The sequence below is a fragment of the Danio rerio genome, chromosome 4 (genome assembly GCF_049306965.1).
Source record: "Danio rerio strain Tuebingen ecotype United States chromosome 4, GRCz12tu, whole genome shotgun sequence".
NCBI classification, from domain to species: domain Eukaryota; kingdom Metazoa; phylum Chordata; class Actinopteri; order Cypriniformes; family Danionidae; genus Danio; species Danio rerio.
In genome coordinates, this window is record NC_133179.1 from 13,375,694 (window position 1) to 13,389,364 (window position 13,671).

At 38.2% G+C, this 13,671-nt stretch overlaps 1 protein-coding gene across 13 annotated transcripts in view; it reads right to left on the reverse strand.

Annotated features, from left to right (window-relative positions):
- Window positions 1-499: 499 nt before the first annotated feature.
- msrb3 (methionine sulfoxide reductase B3) overlaps window positions 500-13,671 on the reverse strand; it is a 113,427-nt gene continuing 100,255 nt past the window's right edge. For 12 of the 13 annotated variants that reach the window (XR_012401498.1, XR_012401494.1, XR_012401492.1 and 9 more), the window contains 2 exons: window positions 4,974-5,157; window positions 500-652 (listed from right to left, as the gene is read on the reverse strand). The gene's annotated coding sequence lies outside the window, so the exon portion shown is untranslated. Of the gene's footprint in view, window positions 653-4,973; window positions 5,161-13,671 lie in introns of all 13 variants that reach the window. The other variant, XR_012401482.1, reaches the window with a different exon arrangement.

The following is a 13,671-nucleotide window of genomic DNA, read 5'->3' on the forward strand; positions in this document are numbered from 1 at the left end:
ATGAATGAATAATTTAATTTTGTGATATATTGCACTACAGGCTCATTATTGATATGTACCCCTATATACATTTCTGGAGAGCGCCAAATATGTTCCAGGAGCTATGTTTTTTTGCAGTATTTGTTTTCACAAATCTACCAGAGGCTGCTGCCTATGCTTATTCAGATCTCAAATTTCTCTCGGAAGTGCCATTCACGCCTGCTGTTCTCGCGCAAATCCACCAGAGGTCGCTGTCGACTGACTGACTGACTGACCAACCAACCGAACCCCCCACCAACCCCCTTCCCTAAACCCAACCAATAATGTTTTCAAAAGCACAGATTGACCCGCCCACCGCCTTCCCTAAACCCAACCGACAGTGTTTGAAAACAATCCAGAAAAAGAAAAGACCTCGCGGCAGCCTGATTTTGACCACGTTTTCAGAGTTCACCAAATTCTCACCTTGTTATTTACTTGTTTATTTTTTGTTTTGTTTTGTTTTGCCTTTTGTTTTTATTTTACCTGCTTTCTGGAACTGTTCTTCCAGACTTGAACCCCATTGTCGTGGTCAACTCCTCTCTGCATCTCAAGTCTGCCGACGTACTGGGTGAGCTACTGGGCAAACTGGTAACAGCAGAAATGTCATCCACTCCACATGGAGGTAAGCGGTCAGCTGGAAAAGCAAAAAGAAACAGAAGCCATCAGTGATGTCATAATGCGCAGGGGTGTACATTTAGCATAGGGGAAGGGAACACGTCCCCACCAATTTCCATCAAATATTGAAATGTCCTCACCAATAATTTAATTCACTTTTAAAAATGTGCTGTCAGTATTAACCTAGAGATGTAGAAAGGATTAAAATCACGTTCTCTCCACGAGCTGTACCGCCCTAAACACATTTGGACATTGTGATTGGCTGTGCCTTTCCCTGCTGTTATGTTAAAGGCTGTAGCTGCATTCAGATACAAACTGCAGGAATTTATCGTGCAAGAATAAGGTGTGTGGGTGTGTGATGCACACAAGTGAGGATGGCGGCAGCACAAAAAAAGGTGGACATGAGGAGCTTTTTTTAACGAAAAGTGTAAGTCACATAAACTCAAGTTCGCTACTGAATGAATCCGTCATATCCGATAATGCTCTTAATGCTTGTGTTTTTTCCCCACTTTAACACACAGTCTATCATTATAGCCGGATGATATAGTCTGTGCATATTATGCCCTGAAAACTAACTGCAGAATAAACAGCTAAATCTAAAAGTATATAAACTCTGCCAGTTCTCCTAATCTTTGATTCACCAGTCCCCACTAATGTCAAGGGCAAACCTACGCCCTTGATACTGCCCTCCCACATAGAAAAATATCTCTCGCCCAGCTCGGGCCCACACAATCAGTTTTTGCTTGGCCCACATGCCGCAGTGAATTACGGTACATGATTGAATCAAGTCTGGCTTTCAGACAAGGGTTAAACATGGACCATATCTGGGCCAAGTCTCAGCCAAGTTAATACCCAGAACTGGGCAGTATATGTTGGTGTGTCACGACTGCAATGAAATTGATTAACCCATAAATTATTGCGCTTTAGGCATGCTCTGGGCGTGCTTTTTCTCAAAGCGACCTGATTGGTAGACTTTTTTTTTCTTTATTTGAAAATAACAAAAATGTGTTTTAAATGTGGGTCAAAAAAGCCAAAATTTACATGGACCACGTATCAATTATTAACATCTGGGCCAAATTCTACGCTTTACATTTGGCCCGAGTATTGTGTGCCGCCTTAAAGACGGTGCCACCTCTGCCAAACCAGGGCCGTGTCTGGCCCACATGCTACATGCCACATCCAAATCTGGGCCAGAATTCTTTGGTACCTGGGTTGAAGCATTGCACCCAAATGCAGCCATACATAGCTTTCGCTATGTATTCGCACTCTCCAGAAATGTAAACGGGGGTACATTTTCACAATGCGCCTGATATTGTGCAGCCCTGGTTGGTGCATATAAAAATTCTGTGGGGCGCAGAGCAAAACATTAACAGGTGAGTGTATGCTAGAAAGAGTCTCTCTTCTTCGCGTCCCACAAAAATTGTAAATTGTGCGTCACATGAATACTGCAGCAGCTTTAAAATCTCTTCCCTTTACGTCACGCCGTCTCCTCGTTTTAAAAGCCCCAAACCCTTTTGTTTATTTCCAGTTTGAAATCACATTTTCATTCCCAGACGTGTGGACCGCACTGTGTAAATCGTCTCCCGCTTTATGGGACGATGTTGCAGCGCGAGCCTCGGAAAAGAACTTTTATGACATGCTGGTGTTGTTGCCATAAGAGATGGAATGCAATCAAACGCTGCTCGTGGAATTCTTGGAGTTACTCTAGAATTCCCAGACTTCCCGGTCGCTTCTATTAGCGTGCGGAATGAAAGCCAGATTTTTTGGAGCGCAGGGTGGGTTTTCGAGAGATGGAGGAGAGGGAGGTTCCAGCCATGCGGTTTTGGACTCCGTGCCAAGACTGTGCTTCATTAAAATGAGGTCATTTACAGAGCCAGGAAGGAAAAGGGAAAGAGAGGGAGCGAAGGAATGAGACGGACGAGTGAAAGGAGAGATGGACCCATTGAGGGAGGAGGAGGCGAGTTGGGTGGCGGCAAAATGAAACCAAGATGAGTCACGGAGAACAAGAAGAAGAGTGGAGTCGTTCCTCGATGACTGTGCGAGCGTGGCCGGTTTGAGCGGAGCGGCACGCGAGCTGCCGCCGGGATGAGTCAAGAGCACCGGCATGAGTCAATGCAGAGCCACACACTCCCGTCCTGTCCCCTTACAGAGTAAACAAACAGCCTGCGGGACTGACTAGAGACTCACAGTTGACATGAATGCACATTAATCATGGAAATGTGCGCTCATGTGCTTGTGTTTAATGACACACTGAGGTGGTATTAATGTAAAGGAATTGGTTGTGTTTTAGATTCCTTTCAGAGTTTGATTTTATCCCAAACTGAATATTCTGTCATGTTTACTCTTCATTTGTCACAAACCTGAAGTTTTTTTTTCTTCTGTTGAACACAACAGAAGTTATTTCGAAGAAAGATGGAAAATGGTAAGCATTGACCTGCACAGTATTTTTTTTCCTATACTGTCAATTTTTAAGTTGAATAAAATTAACCTTATGAGTCCATTGAACTTCTATTATGCTAAACTAAATTAAAACAGCTTGAGTAACTTATAAATTTAAGTTAGAACAGGATTAACTTAGATTAATAAGTTACATTCATTTTCATACATTTTCTTTTCGACTTAGTCCATTTATTAATTCAGGGGGCCCCACAGTGGAATGAACCGCCAACTTATCCAGCACATGATTTACACATTGGATGCCCTTCCAGCTGCATCCCATCACTGGGAAACATCCAATTCATCTATAGCACATGTCTTTGGACTGTGGAGGAAACCGGAGCACCCAGAGGAAACCCACGCAAACACACAAACTCCACACAGAATTGCCAACTGACCCAGCTGAGGCTTGAACCAGCGACCTTCTTGCTGTGAGGCAATTGTGCTACCCAGTGCGCCACCTTGACGCCTAATAAGTTACAATGAATTAAAAACATGTTCATGACTAATTCATCATATAATTTTTTACAGTGTAGTATATATGTCAATGGTTACCGATTTTCTAATTTCTTCAAAATAGTATCTTTTGAGTTCAACAGAATTAAGAAATTCATAAAGGTTTGGAACTAATTGATAGTAAGTAGTGAGTAAAATTTGATTTTTGGGTGAACTATCCATTTAATATTCTGGAAAACCTGACTTTGATTGGTCGGTTACAGTCTAGCTGACTGATTACCATTAATACAAATTAAATATTATAAAATATATTAAGAAAAACAGCTATTTACAAATATTATGTTAAATCTAATAATATATTTTTGCATATTGTTTAGATATTAGTTTATAATTATTAAATCCACTATTAAAACATAATTCGAGCAAATTTAAGATAATATTGTTAGATTAATTTGGTGTAAATTAATTAGTAAAAACATGATTAATCATGTAAACATATTTAGAAATAAAAAATATGTATTAATGTTTGTCTTTTGTCATTTTTTATCTTTTACTTATAATTACATCATTACATATTTATTTACACTGCCAATATATTGCTTTAGGGAGTTAGGGTTTATTTATAATTTATTTTTGCATATATGAAGATGCAACTGCATGATTATTTTTAAAATAATGAAAAACAAATAAGTAAAACAAAATTAAATATATATATTTCTAAAAAATATATATAGAGCAAGGTTTTTAGAGGGAAGGTATTTTTGTTTTATTTAATTAAAAGTAAATAAATGCATATACAATTATATCTAAATTTTAAATGCCAAATGTTTCTCTTTTTTTATAATTTTTTTTTATTTAAACTTAAATTGGAAACTAAAATTGGAACTAAAACGCACAAAGAACAAAATAATTACCTAAGATAAAATATAAAAAATTAAAAAAATATATATTAAAACAATTAAATTACAACAACTTTAAACTTGTAAACAAAAATCATATATTAAAAATGCAGGTTAAACCAATTCTACAATTACTCAATGACACTGAAATAACATTAACATACACTGCATGATCAAACTACACAAATCCGAACATATTACAACTTTCTAACACCTGCATCTTTAAAACATCTGACTTTCCCTTCAGTCTCTGGGCTACACAAAGATGAGATTCAGTCACAAACATACTCAGTTTCACCACGTTCCAAACACAAACAGACATCAATCTGACTCGTAATGACACCCACAGTCACCCACTAACCCACACACACACCTCCAAAACAGCCCAAAGCACACACTCACTCGATCTTCAGAAGGAAGCAGAATCAGTGTGACTCACTCCTATAAACAGATACTAGTGAATGAAAGAGGATCATGTGTTGAGGAGCCATTCAGATACAGACTCCTCAGCACTGGAGAATTTAGTGTACAAATGTGCTGCTGACTCACCTCCATTTCTGAAGTTTTGGACTTTGAAGGCTTGAATGAGGACAAGGTGGTCCAAAAGTGGGATGGGTTGGAACAGTCATGCCACTTGAAGACTTGGAAAAACCCTGGACTGAACTTCATGCACAATCCATGAACTATTTGGAGGAGTGGCTGCTTGAATGCATCTTCATTCAGAAACACACAACTGCTTAAAAAAAGCCATGTGGAAAAAAAATCAATTAATCAGTAGTATTTATCCAAAATCAAACAAAAAGTGGTCAGGGGTAGCTTAATTAGTGTGTCGGTGCTCTTTGGGTAAGAGATTCATCAGAATAAACAGCAAAAGTAAGTCCAATGCACTCGAAAAATGTGAAAAAAATATTAATAACCATGTCAATAAATGCTTTTTAATATTTTTTTTCACACTTTTCGAGTTCCTTGGACTTACTTTTGCAGTAGTATAAATCTTTTGTGCATGTTAATTCAGGCAAAACATTGTAACATACATGATTTTTTAAAAACTTTAATTACAAAAAAAAAGTTGAATGTTTATTTTCTATCTTCAAAATTTGTTAATTATTAGCCCTCCTTTGATTTTTTTTCTTGTTTAAATATTTCCCAAATGATGTTTATCAGAGCAAGGAGATTTTCACAGTATGTCTGAGAATATTTTTTCTTCTGGAAAAAGTCTTTTTTTTATTTCGACTAGAAAATTATATTTAATTTTTTTAAACTCAATTTTAAGGTCAAAATTATTAGCCCCTTTAAGCTATAGATTTTTTTGATAGTCTACAGAACAAACCATCATTATACAATAACTTGCCTAATTACTCTAACCGGCCTAGTTACCATAATTAACCTAATTAAGCCTTTAAATGTCACTTTAAGCTGTATAGAAGTGTCTTGAAAAATATCTAGTCAAATATTATTTACTGTCATCATGGCAAAGATAAAATAAATTAGTTATAAGAAATGAGTTATGAAAACTTATGAGTTATGAAAGCCCAAAATTTCTGAAATGCACATTTTCTACTTTCATTTATTTTTAACTGATTTATTTTATTTTATTTTTTCCTATATTACTCAATCCCTCCTTTTCTACATTTTGTCTAAATGCAAAATAATAATGACAACATTTAAAGTATCTTGTAAAAAAAAAAAAGATTTGTTTTCTTAAAATGAATTCACAACTAAAAATTATATTAAAAATATTTAGTTTTTTAAACTAAACCTTTACCTAAAGCGGACAGCTGGACTTCTCATCTGCGCAGATGTAATAAACATTAAACTTTAATATTTTTAGATACTCGTCTAACAACATATGACAAAAAATGATGATATATACAATTTATATGTACAATTTATCCTTTTAGGTATTTATTTGGGGGTCCTCGGATTTTCTGGAGTCCTAAGCGGCCACCGCTGCATATAAGGTCATTCATTTTTAAAAATAGCCTATATATTCATGTACTGTTGATCATTCATTTATAATGATTTGGGTTTTAGAAAAGCGCGTCATAAATAAAATGTATTATTAATATTAATGATGCATAATAGGGGTAATAAAAAGAGTGAGAAAAAATAACGATTTAGATACATAAAATATACCATATGTGTTTAAAGATGCATCCATATTATTTGGAAATGTTGATGCTATGTGTTATTTTTAGGATTCTACATTGTTTAAATTAAATTATTATTGATATTCAATAGACATTTGATCCCTTCGTCATTTAATTTAAAGAGTGTTAAGAGCAAATAAAGTTAGAAATCGGTTTTAAATGGTCCTACAGCGTTTAACTGACAATGTTTAACAGCTTCACAATTATCAATCATAAAATGTGTATAGCTGGAAAAGAGTTGTTGCTACGGTTTAAGAAAGCATGACATTAAAAGCAGGCTAAGATGTTTGAAATGCCATGTCAATTACGCGTTTTCACATATACAAATATGCTAATGTTTTCTAAAAGGCTCATAGTTAAGATTATAACGTGATATCCGGGTGTAAGGATTAAATAGAAAGGCATGAAATGGGATTTAAAGGGTCTGAGGCGGACAGTCGAGTCTGCGCCAGCGCTTCAACAGCTGCACGCAGAAAACACAGAGACGACAGGAAAAGCGTTTTATTTGCTCAGCACAGAGGACGGACATCCTTCAGCGTGGAAGACACAAAAAGTAACAATCATCTGCTACTCACCTCAAACAGAGAAGAAAAGAAGCGAGCCGTGCAAACACAAATGCAAATAAAAAAAAGGTCTCGAGGCGCTAATTCAAAACATTAACATCACGATAATAAAGCATATAAAACTGGATTGAGTCCATAACAATGTTGTCATCTGGATAGAAGTGAAACAAGTATTGTGTAATCCGTCCAGCTATTATTTGAATTGAAAACCATTTTAAAAAGCAGGAATCTGGTGTGACGTATTCTCACTCGCATGATACGAATTGTGGTTAATAAATCAATTAAAAATGTGAGCTGCGTTATGACAACAGCATTGACATATAGAAGTCGAACTTACAGTTATGGGAATTTTCTGAAAGCTGAGTTGTACCACCTGACTTGACTGGTACATGTTAATTTAGCACGTTATTTATGCATATTATTTCTCTTTTTCAATTTGTCCACAAGGTGAAAATACTGGGCAGGGGTGTTCATTCAGTTCAAGTAATCAATCCGATACCAAGTAAAATACAGGACCAGTATCATCGATATTTACACCTGATATCGAGGCTAATAATTTGTTTCCTGAAATTGAATATTGGGTAGCGCTGTCACCTCACAGCAAGAGGGGTGGTGGTTCGAGCACATGTCACTCCGCTACTCATCCATTTGCACTGGCTGCCAGTTGCTGCTCGCATCAAATTCAAAGCTCTGATGTTTGCTTACAAAGCGATCTCTGGCTGCGCCCCTTATCTGCTCTCACTTCTACAGATTTATAGGCCCTCCAGGAACTTGCATTCTATGAATGAACGTCACCTTGTGGTTCCATCCCAAAAGAGGGAAGAAATCACTTTCCCGAACTCTCGCGCTCAATCTGCCCAGTTGGTGGAATGAACTCCCTAACTGCATCAGAACGGCAGAGTCACTCACTGTCTTCAAAAAACGACTTAAAACTCAACTATTTAGTCTCCACTTTCCTTACTAATCTGCAATTCCCTCTCTGACCCCTCCACTAACTACATTAAATAAAAAAAAAATACAAATAAAAAAAATTAAAAAAATGACTAATGTTTTGCTTCTTAAACTTTCTTTGCAGACCTGAAACTTGCCTACAGCACTTATTCATTGTTGCTTTTATAGTTGTATAAATTGCTTCCTTGTCCTCATTTGTAAGTCGCTTTGGATAAAAGCGTCTGCTAAATGACTAAATGTAAATGTAAGTATTGCACATTAGCATATTAGACTGTTTTACATTAAAGTATTGATCTTATTATGCTAATGGAGATCCTATTTCAATACCAGCATTGGTATTGATACTATCGATATTAGGATGAATCCGCACACCCCTAGTCAGAAGTAACAAGAAACTACTGTGTGTCTAAATTTATATTTGTTATTAGGAGCATTAGGAGGGATATGAGATCAGGTAGTTCTCGATAACTTCCCAAAATAGACCAATAACTGCACTAGTTTGTAGTAAGTGCTTGTGACTTTAACTTTTGTTGCATGGTTTTTGAGTGTGGGTTGAAACCGGAGTACACGGGGAAAACCCACGCGAACATGGGGAGAACATGCGAACTCCGCACAGAGAGTATCGTTTGGCTCGGCTAGTGTTGAACCAACGACCTCCTTGCTGTGGGGCAACAGTGCTAGCCACTGAGCCATTGTGTCGCCCGAACTTAGAATTGAAGAGGAGGGAGAATGGATAGGGGGTGGGGGGGTTTTCCAGAACGAATATGAGGAATGAAGTTTAGGCTGGAAATTTATATTGAATTTAGAGTGATCCGATTGGGTAGCTGGTGATTAGTGATAGGGATCAGCTGTAGTCAAACCCATCACGTGCTCCTCTCGAAATTAGTTTAAGAAACTTCACTCAAGTTGTCCACAAAAAAACTCAAGAATTGTGTCGTTTCAGCACATGTTAAATACGTAGCTTGAACAACCCTGCTGAAAAATCCAGCTTAAACCAGCCTAGGCTGGTTGGCTGGTTTTAGCTGGTCTACCAGGCTGGTTTTAAAGGGGTTTTGGCCACTTCCAGGCAGGTTTTCAGCCATTTCCAGCGTGGTCTTAGCTGGTCAGGCTGGAAAATGACCAGCCAAATCCAGCTAAAACCAGCTTGACCAGCCTAGTTTAAGCTGGATATAGCTGGTTTTGGCTGGACTCCCAGCTTGGCTAGGCTGGTCAAGCTGGTTTTAGCTGGTCAGGCTGGGAAATGACCAGCTAAGACCCGGCTGGAAATGGCTGGAAACCAGCCTGGAAGTGGCCAAAACCCCTCTAAAACCAGCCTGGTCGACCAGCTAAAACCAGCCAACCAGCCTAGGCTGTTTTAAGCTGGATTTTTCAGCAGGGAAGCAGACAAATATCTTTTAATGTGCAGTTCGGTGCTTGCTAACGAGCAGGAAAGAGGCGGGAAACGCTCTGCTCTCTCACACAAAGGCACAGAAAAAAAGAGGAAGAGGTGGCAAGACCACCTCTGAACATGGTTGTGGTAGCAGTGAGCTCCCTCTCCTCCCTCCCTCAATGTGGGTCAATCTGCCCAAATTACTGAGCAGCTTGACGATGTGAGCTGGCACTAACAACCAAATCCTCAGTGCTGCGGTGGGTGGGGGCAAATAGCCGAGGTGAGCTGGGGGGCTTTCCACAAAGGAGGGGTGCGAGAGGCGCCCTGTCAGAGCGCACGGGACGGCATGGCTTTGAAGTGGGGGCCGCCGTCCCATTCACAGAGTCTGTTGCAGAGCAGAGGTCAGGGGCTCCGAGGTGGGCTACGTCTCCCCTGTGAGTACACCAAAGAACGGGAGTTAAAGAGATGTTTCGGAGTTGGGAAGAGGGGGAGAGCATGTGGAAGGGGAGGGAGGAGGAGGCGAAAAAAAAAAGCAGTCGACTAAATTCCATAACATTGTGTACCTTGTAGCTCCATACATGGCCTTTGTGTGTCTGAACGTGCAGCTTGGACGTCCTGCCCTGGAATGACCTCTGACACTTCAGCGCTGGCTTGTGTATGTGTTAAGGAAGGAATTAGGGCCCCTAATAAAGGTAGTGCGAAGTACTTTTTCCACAGTTTTACACACAAGGAAATGATTGATGCTTTTGACAGAGATGTTTAAGGATTGTTTTTTTTACCATTTAATTGAATCTAAACGTTGGAGAGTTAGAAAAAAATCTTTTCTTTTGTTTTATGAAATGTTGCTAATGTGACCACACCTAAAAGAAACATTCACATCAGCGCCCTTCAGCCCCTTTTCCACAGCATGGTATGGCTCACTTTTGGGGGGTTTCCCACTGTGTATTGTACAGTGTGACTTAGTTGAGGTTCCAAGAGAACCATACTTTGGTTAAACTGTGACATGTAAAGACTGCAGATCACTGATTGGGCAAATTTAAAGCTGATTTTCAAGAGTTCACACTTAGATAATGCTCGAGTAGCAGGTTTTTAGCACTACACAGTTGTGAATCTGGTAATCATGGAATATTTATTTCATTGAACACAAAGAACAAAATTGTTGGCATTCAAAGACTTGCAGGCCTTTAACTGCTCTTTTGTAAAGTGACTTGAAGTTTCAATGAGATTGTATATTTGGGGCTGGAAGCTTGGCCATTTCATCTTATCCAATATCCATTGGGAAGTTGCTATTGCAAATGGACCTGTCAGACAAACGCCGCTCACTTTAACGTTAATTTTGCAGAATCACTGTGCTTATCACTGGGTGGCGAGCTGTTATAATAAGCTGAAAGCATTATGTAAATAACATATATAATATGTGATCAATTTAACTTATCTCTAATGCAACAAACTCTGTACAGCATTGGATATCGGGCTCTATTTTGACGGTCCACGCACAGAGCGCAAACGCTTTCAGGGTGTGTCAGAACGCGTTTTTGCTAATTTAAGGACGGGAAAACCTGCTTTGCGCCATAGCGCATGGTCTAAAAGGGTTGAGTTTATTTTCTTAATGAGTTATAGGTGTGTTTTGAGAATAAACCAATAAGAGTCTCATCTCCCATTCCCTTTAAGAGCCAGCTGCGTCGCGCCAAGAGCGCATTCGCTATTTACAGGACACAAAGTAAGTCTAAGTGGAAAAAATGAGCATTTCACTAGCAAACAGTAAACAGTTTTTTAACAGAAAACTGTTAAACAGAGCATCTACTGCGTGAGAATGAGGGATAATGGAACTACTTTCACATTCGCTCTTGGATAGGGAAACCTTTACGCAGAGCATCAATTAGTCTATAAATAAATACTTAAGTTTAAGCGCAAATATTCGTTTCAAATCTATTTCTAAATTCAGTTCTAATTTCTAGCAAACGAATAAATGAACAATAAAAACGAAGTGTGTTCAAAAACCTGAGTTATATCCTAAAACACATGCTTTGCCCCATATGGTCTAAAACCTGACAGGTGGGCAAATCTAAGCTTGTTTTTAATAAAACAAATATAAATATGGATATATAATAAATAATACTGCTAATAATGAAAAAGAAATAAAAGCAGTGATTTTTCATATTAATGTAGGCTAGAAAATAATATGTTTTGTAATATTTTAATCCTTCATATTTATATCCTATACCTATTCTTATTATATCCTATATATATCCTTAATATTTACATTTTTTCATATGTAAAGATATTTGCCTATTGCTTTCTTGTGCGTATTAAGCAGTGCGTAAGCGAGGCGCAACTCTGCGCCGGAGTTTAGACCGGGTTAGTTTTGGTTTAATGAAAAATCTATTATAGATTCTCAAAATAGCAACGTGCCAGCGGTCCGCCTCAGAACGCCTCCCTTTTTAAACCAGAACGCCTATGGGCGCACAAATGAGCACTAATGCATTTGATATTTAAACACCTCAAAACGACTATTGCGCCAAGCTGAAACTACCAAAAGACTATTGCGCTGTGCCTTGCGCCACACTGCGCCGGGTGTATGATAGGGCCCATCATTTCCTCGTTGTAAATATTAGCGCTCCCGTTTTTTTCTGCATCCTCGCTGAGCGCACATCCTGAATGTTTACAAACCGGTAATTCGTCTATACTTTGGTTAATAAGGTGGTTCTATAAGAATCATTACAGTGTGTATGCTTTAAGCGACTGTTATTACAATTTGCTTATATCACATGTTTTTAGACTGTGGGAGGAAACCAGAGTAACCCACGCGAACACAGGGAGAACATGCAAACTCCACGCAGAGAGTGCCGACTGGCTCAATTAGAAGCCCTCCCGCTTCAGCGCCAGCCACTGAGCCATTGTTTCTCCATCAGTTATGTACGTTAGAGATCTATGCTACATCTAATATTGATAAACAATGTTTATTTCATGACTTTAATTTTATGCGTGTTACCATACTGGTGTTTAGTAGCAGTGTGAATGACACTGAGCACCTTCTATACACTGATACACTTCTCAGCTTGTGGGAAAAGTTGGTTGTGATGAGCACTGGATCATTATAACCTACTCATCACTACCTGCATATGGCTGTGTGATCGTCTCTATCTGTGTAACAAAAGATGTTGGTAATTCAAAATATAGACATATTTCCTCAATAAATTAATGAAATACAGTAGTTTACTGTAAAAATAAGAAATTGCATTCGCATTTGGTTTGTACTGTACTTTTTTCTGTGTGGAGTTTGCATGTTCTCTCTGTGTTCGTGTGGGTTTTCTCCAGATGCTCCGGTTTTCCCCCACAAGTACAAAGACATGCAATGAATTGGGTAAGATAAAACTGTCCGTAGTGTATGTATGTGAATAATAGTGTATGGGTGTTTCCCAGTGATCGGTTGCAGCTGGAAGGGCATCCGTTACGTAAAACATATGCTGGATTAGTTGGCGGTTCATTCCACTGTGACGACCCCAAATTAATAAAGGGGTGAAATGAATGTAAAGTGCCGCAAATGACTGAATGAATGAAAACATAGCAATCCTTAGATTAAGAATGCAGTGAAATCAACTTCATACACAACAGTGATCACAGGCACCTTTTTTATTGTGCTGAATAAAGAGGTGGATATGTATAAAGAGGACTTTTTTTTTCTAATACGTTTTCTTTTTTGTCCTTTTTTTTTTTTAAACAAGCAAGCAATTTAAGTGAAATCACAAACAGCAATACTAAGTGAAACAGCCATAATTGTTAGAAAACAAGTTATATCAAGTGAAGAAAAGCCGAGAGAGTAACCACCTAGTGATCTTTTTCCATCAGCCACAGAAACGACAAAACATTGCATAAATGTAAGACAGCGTTTTAAAAACAAGTCAAATTGTCCAGTCTCACCTAACCTGTGGCTGAGAGGCAGAGAGGTACAGTCTTAATTAAAAAAAAAAAAGAGAAAGAAATCCCCCCAGAAACACACAAAAATAAACTATGAATATATATTTATTTATTTATATATATATATTTAATTTTAAAACTTTTACGCCGTTCTCTCTGGACTCAGGCACCTGAATTTAAGCAGATAGTAAGTTTGAAAAATGAGGTAACAGGAGGCCCTCTTGGAGGTAGAAAAGTGTATTCGATTGTACTAGAACATGTTGTCTTGAAAATACAACTTCATCTTCATTAAGACA